The 6,474-nt window shown below is 42.3% G+C and overlaps 1 pseudogene; it reads left to right on the top strand.

Annotated features, from left to right (window-relative positions):
* The first annotated feature begins 5,395 nt into the window (after positions 1–5,395).
* On the top strand, positions 5,396–6,124 carry LOC147693378 (peroxiredoxin pseudogene; annotated as a pseudogene).
* Positions 6,125–6,474: the final 350 nt, after the last annotated feature.

Raw genomic sequence — 6,474 nt, 5'->3', positions numbered from 1 at the left:
AAATCTCTCTTGCAGGTCCCGAAACGGCAGCAACACCCCATCTTCGTAGAGGTCACCCAGCACGTGTATTCCCGCCTCCTCCCACCCTAGCAAGCGTGACCAGTCACCTCCATGTGGGAGGGCAGTGACCATCCCCAGCGGTATTTCGGGGGCGTACATAAGGCGGACACCCGCCCGCTTACGGGCTCGGTCCCAACATAGACGGAAAGACTGCTCCTCGACCGTCAGGTCTCCCACTCGGAGTTTCCGGTGTAGCGTGATATAAGCCAGAACGTGTCGCGGGGTGCCTTCGACTCTCGCGTCCTCGGGGCCTCTATATACTCTCGCCACCTCCTGAGTAAAAGTCTGCAGCTGGGCAGCGAGGTAATATCCCTCGAAGTCCGGCACTGCCATACCTCCCTCATCTTTGGGGCGTAACAGCGTGTCGAGCGCTATGCGTCTCCTACCCGTGCCCCACAGGAACGCTATGATCAGTGACCTCAGGCGTTTGAAAACCGAGCTCGGGATCCATACCGGCAGTGTCCTAAAATAGTACAAAAGCCTGGGCAGGGCTATCATTTTAAGCAGGGAAATTCTACCAGCCAGAGAGAGCGGTAGGGTCGCCCAGAAGTCCATAGATCCACGCAGGGCGTTAATACAGCGTGTTACGTTGCCATCCAGCAGGTCGGACGGGGTGTGGTAAACATAGACCCCTAGATAATGGAGGCAGCGCGGCTCCCACCGGAGTTCCTGAGCAGTGAGTGGGCACGGCTCCCCCGGCCTCAGGGGAAACAGACAGGATTTAGGCCAGTTGACCTTCAGGCCCGATAACCTACCGAACTGCTCCAGTAGCCTCCGCGCCCCCTGTAGTTCGGCACCGGCATTGGCCAAAAACATCAACAAGTCATCCGCATAAAGGGAGATGAGGTGCGGCCTCCCCCTAAAAGGCAAACCTGCGTAGTGGCGGCCCAGTCTGGCTACCGCAGCGAAGGGTTCCATCGCTAACGCAAACAGTAGCGGGGATAGGGAACAACCCTGTCTAGTTCCACGCCTGATCGGGTATTGTCTCGAGATCAGCGCACCCACCCGGACCCTCGCTACCGCCTCAGTATAGAGGACCTTGGTCCACTGTAGAGAGAAGTTTGTGTCTTGAGGACGTTTTTACATTACAAGGTAATCACTTAGAGCTAATGGGGTGCAAATAATAACAACTCAAAAAATTGACACATTTCTTAAAGACAGAGGATCAAAAATTATTCTGTTGCACTTTGCAGCCCTAATGTCAATGGAGCTGTTCAGAGTGTGAATAGAATACCTAAAGAAGGGATTCAAATGGCTGTCACTTGTGATGCAGATTTGAAGACATTTTCAAGGAATAAGATGTGGACTTATTACAACAAACCTCACTCTGTCACTAGAATTTCTCCTTTTTCATTGCTGAGAGGTAGGGAAGCTCTTTACAGGTTTGCTACCCACATGGTTGGACGATAAAGTCCCTTCATGAGTGAAGCAAGAAAAGTTAACGTATGAAGAATTGAAATCTAAAGTAAAAAGTTCACATAAGAACAGAAAGTACCTTCAAGAGTGAACCAAGAAAAGTTAACGGATGAAGAATTGAAATCTAAAGTAAAAAGTTCACTTAAGAACATAAAGTACCTTCAAGAGTGAACCAAGAAAAGTTAACGGATGAAGAATTGAAATTTAAAGTATAAAGTTCACTTAAGAACATAAAGTACCTTCAAGAGTGAACCAAGAAAAGTTAACGGATGAAGAATTGAAATTTAAAGTATAAAGTTCACAGAAAAAAACAGAATGAAAAAATGCCAAAATCAAACACATTGTTTAAGTAATACCAGAATTAATGTCGGTGGTTGGGTGATGTTATAAATATGAGGTCTAAAAGGTCAAAAGCAGATTTTTATTTCAATGGACAATTTAGAGTCTAAAGTCGCTCGTACCTTTGGTCAGTTAGAAGACAACCGCTGGTGGTCAAAAAAGAATTTAGTTATTTTGCAAGATTTTCAAAAGAACATTCTTATGAAAAGGTTGAATATTCCTAAGAATAATATTTTTTTTCCAGTAGAAATGTTTCAAGACTGTGTTTTTCTAGACATGAAGATATAACACACAGGAATCTTCTAGGGGTTCCTGCAAATTATTTTGAGGAGTCGTCTTCACTAGAAGGATCTGCTTGGATTTCTCGTGATGAAGAAGTTGCTGTAGACAAATGTACGGAAGTTATCACTACTAGGTCTGGTTGTGTTTCAAAGAAATTGGGCTATTTACGTGATTATGATTAAGACTCCCTGTTTTCTGTGTTTACCTATTTTTACAGATAAATACAGACAGAAAACATTTATTTTCTTGTCTATTTATTTTTAAATGTGGATAAAAACGGAAAATGGGTTACTTTTTGAGTTACTCTAACTACAGTCTGCCATGACTGCCAGGCCAATAGCTTTTGGATTGATAGGTAAGGGAAAATGGGTTACTTTTTGAGTTACTCTAACTACAGCCTGCCATGACTGCTAGGCCAATAGCTTTTGGATTGATAGGTAAAGAGGCTTAAACAGCAGTAGAGATATGCACAAGGTTGATACTGAAATTTACATATTTTCTTAAAAGTGCATTAATTTATCTTCTGCAGGTGTTTACAGCATTGAAGCCTAGTAGGCATTTATGCACAAGTGCATATTTACCAGGTAAATAAATGTGGCAATATAATATTTTTAGCTTAATTTTTCCACAAAACCCAAAATAAATATGGATAAATACAGATAAAATTTGCAAAAAATAAATATGGATGAATGCAGATTGAAAGTTCAAAAATAAAGACTATAAACCCGATATTCCTAATTATGATGTATATTATGTGGGACATAAGTAATTATATCTCATGTATTTGTTATTATTATTGATAAGCGTGGCTCAAATCCACCCGAGTGACTTACCGCACTCACCTATAATTACCAAGTAAGAAGTCAGTCGGACAGTGGAGAAGAATAAAAAAGTATTTTATTAGGCCACAAACTCCCATTTGAGAGGGCCCTGTCCGACCTCACCCCTAGGAGTGCGCCGAGAGGACTGACTCATCTCATCACAGCAATACATTATAACATGCTACAGCAGAGTAAAACACGCCCATACTGGAAAAGTACTGGACCCGGGAGAGGGTGAACAATGGCCTCACACAAGAGGCATCTGCACCTGCAATAGCAACATTTGGTTATCTCTGCCCAAGGCCGCGGAGCCGGGCCTCAGCATCTCCAGCGCATGGGAACATTACTGATTAGGTTTTTGTTATTAGTTTCGGTCACAGTTAGCTAAGAAACGAAAACTGCTGCGTTCAGGGTTTTTCCTATTCCTACGGGAGGAGGAATGAGCGAGTGCGACTCGCACGCAGAGAGAAGCACCCAAAATGGTGGCACACAAGCTAAGCTAAGAAAACTGAATAACATCACACGCGTAAATGAATAATAAGATGGAGAATGCACACATAAATGCATAAATGAATACATCATTAGTTAGACACATAATGCTAACTCATAAATGTAAATGTAAGTGGGCGGGACATCGGAAAATGAAACCTATCATTATACATTTTTTTTCTCTTTCTTTTCATTTTCTTCCCTTTTTTTCCTAGCTTTTTGTTGTAAAGAGGGAGTTGTTGTATCCTCATATTGGGGTATGTTGTTTCTTTATGGAATATGGAGTGTGTGGGTTCTTGGTGTGACTCAGAGATTCCAGCTGTGAGGGGATTCTGACATAGACATTTGGAGATGCTGGCTGGTGTATATGGATTAAGACTCCCTGTTTTCTGTGTTTACCTATTTGTACAGATAAATACAGACAGAAAACATTTATTTTCTTGTCTATTTTTTTTAAATGTTGATCAAAACGGAAATTGGGTTACTTTTTGAGTTACTCTAAATACAGTCTGCCATGACTGCCAGGCCAATAGCTGTGTGGATTGATAGGTAAGGGGGTGAAAAAAGAAAGGAATTTTAGTTAAGAGGCTTAAACAGCAGTAGAGATATGCACAAGGTTGATACTGAAATTTACATATTTTCTTAAAAGTGCAATAATGTATCTTCTGCAGGTGTTTACAGCATTAAAACCTAGTAGGCATTTATGCATGAGTGCATATTTACCAGGTAAATAAATGTGGCAATATAATAATTTACCAGGTAAATAAATGTGGCAATATAATAATTTTAGCCTAATTTTTCCACAAAACCCAAAATAAATATGGATGAATACAGATACAATTTGCAAAAAATTAAATATGGATAAATGCAGATTGAAAGTCCAAAGATAAATACTATAAACCCGATAGCCCTAATTATGATGTATATTATGTGGGACATAAGTAATTGTATCTCATGTATTTGTTATTATTATATATTTTTTTTCTCTTTTCATTTTCTTCCCTTTTTTTCATAGTTTTTTGTTGTAAGGAGGGAGTTGTTGTATCCTCATATTAGGTTATGTTGTTTCTTTATGGAATATGGAGTGTGTGGGTTCTTACATATTTTCTTAAAAGTACATTAATGTATCTTCTGCAGGTGTTTACAGCATTGAAACCTAGTAGGCATTTATGCATGAGTGCATATTTACCAAGTAAATAAATGTGGCACTATAATAATTTTAGCTTAATTTTTCCACAAAACCCAAAATAAATATGAATAAATAGAGATAACATTTGCAAAAAATAAATATGGATAAATACTGATTAAAATGTCAAAAATAAATACTATAAACCCGATAGCCCTAATTATGATGTATATTATGTGGGACATAAGTAATTGTATCTCATGTATTTGTTATTATTATATAATTTTGTTCTCTTTCTTTTAATTTTGTTCTCTTTTTTCCTAGTTTTTTGTTTTAAGGAGGGAGCTGTTGTATCCTCATATTAGGGTATGTTGTTTCTTTATGGAATATGGAGTGTGTGGGTTCTTGGTGTGACTCAGAGATTCCAGCTGTGGGGGGATTCTGACATAGACATTTGGAGATGCTGGCCGGTGTGTATGGATGTGCGGATGAGTCTGCCTGGTTTACTCATTCAGAGGAACCAAAATAAAGAAGATTATCTTACCTGGCTATTTGTAACTCATTATAATGAACACTAGCAGTGGCTGGTGACCCGGAACCTCCCACAGAGAGTTCAACAATAGAGTACTTCATTTCCTGCATTCACCCTGCCACTCATGTGACATCACAATGCCGCCTACAGGTCACCAGGAGGATCCTTTGTCTCATGGCTGCCTGCTGATGATGTCACTGAGCTCTGCAGGCAGAGCCCTGTCCCTGGGATAGCTCCAATGTCCAGTGGGTCATGTTGGGTCCAGCTCAAAAGCGGAAGCCATTCGTGTGATCCTTCCAGCCTCGAAGCTTCCTTGCGCCACATTCCAAGATGTCTCTTGGCAAGGCTCAGATTACCAAGCCCGCCCCCGATTTCCAGGCCACGGCGCTCATGCCAGATGGACAGTTTAAAAAGGTCAAGCTGTCGGACTACAGGGGCAAGTACCTGGTCTTCATGTTTTACCCCATGGATTTTACCTACATTTGCCCCACGGAAATCATCGCCTTCAGTGACCACATTGAGGATTACAAGAAAATAAACTGTGAGGTGCTGGCTATCTCTGTGGACTCGCACATGGCCCACCAGGCCTGGGTCAACATTTCCCGCAAGGATGGTGGGCTAGGGCAGGTTGCCATCCCCTTACTGTCGGATCCCACGCACATCATTTCTAAGAACTATGGGGTCTACAAGGAGGATGAAGGCGTGGCATTCCGGGGGACCTTCATCATTGATGACAGTGGAATGCTGCGGCAGGTGACCATCAACGACCTCCAGGTTGCACGCTCGGCGGACGAGACCATGCGACTGGTGCAGGCCTTCCAAAAAACTGACAAGTACGGAGAAACATGTCCAGTGAGACCACAGGACCCTGCCTCAGCGGCTACAATGACGCCGATGTCCTCGCGTGCCACCACTCCTACTGCTTCCCGTGGCCCCACACCTGCTGCTTCCCATGCCCCCAGCCTTTCCTCTCCACAGAGCCCCAGGCAGTCCTCCCACCACAACCCTAGCCATTCCACCTCCAATGCACCCACTCTAAGGGGGCGTGGTCCATTCTGAGGCAAGGTGAATTACAGAAATTTGCAGAGATTAAAGTGCGTGCAAAATATTGCGCATTCGTGGCAAACGTGTAAAATGCAACCAATTAAATGACTTGCTGGTAACGACATTCTTGATAGGGGTGTGCATAGGTCTTCAGTGTGTGCTTTACTCTTAGTGAGTTCCCATCTCATCACAGTCCTCCATGTGCTTGTGTGTGTGTATATATATATATATATATAGTGAGAGAGAGTAAACATAGCCAAAAGGCAGTGGTACAACATACAGGGTCAAAGACAAAGATATAGTCCGCGTTTGATTGGAGAAGTAGCTGGTGTCTAAGAGTGACAGTCAACTGCATCATGATGTAG

Source organism: Lissotriton vulgaris, chromosome 8 (assembly GCF_964263255.1).
Source record: "Lissotriton vulgaris chromosome 8, aLisVul1.2, whole genome shotgun sequence".
In the NCBI taxonomy this organism is placed as follows: Eukaryota; Metazoa; Chordata; class Amphibia; order Caudata; family Salamandridae; genus Lissotriton; species Lissotriton vulgaris.
Note: the sequence above shows the minus strand (reverse complement) of the source record. Positions and strands in the feature narration are given on the sequence as shown.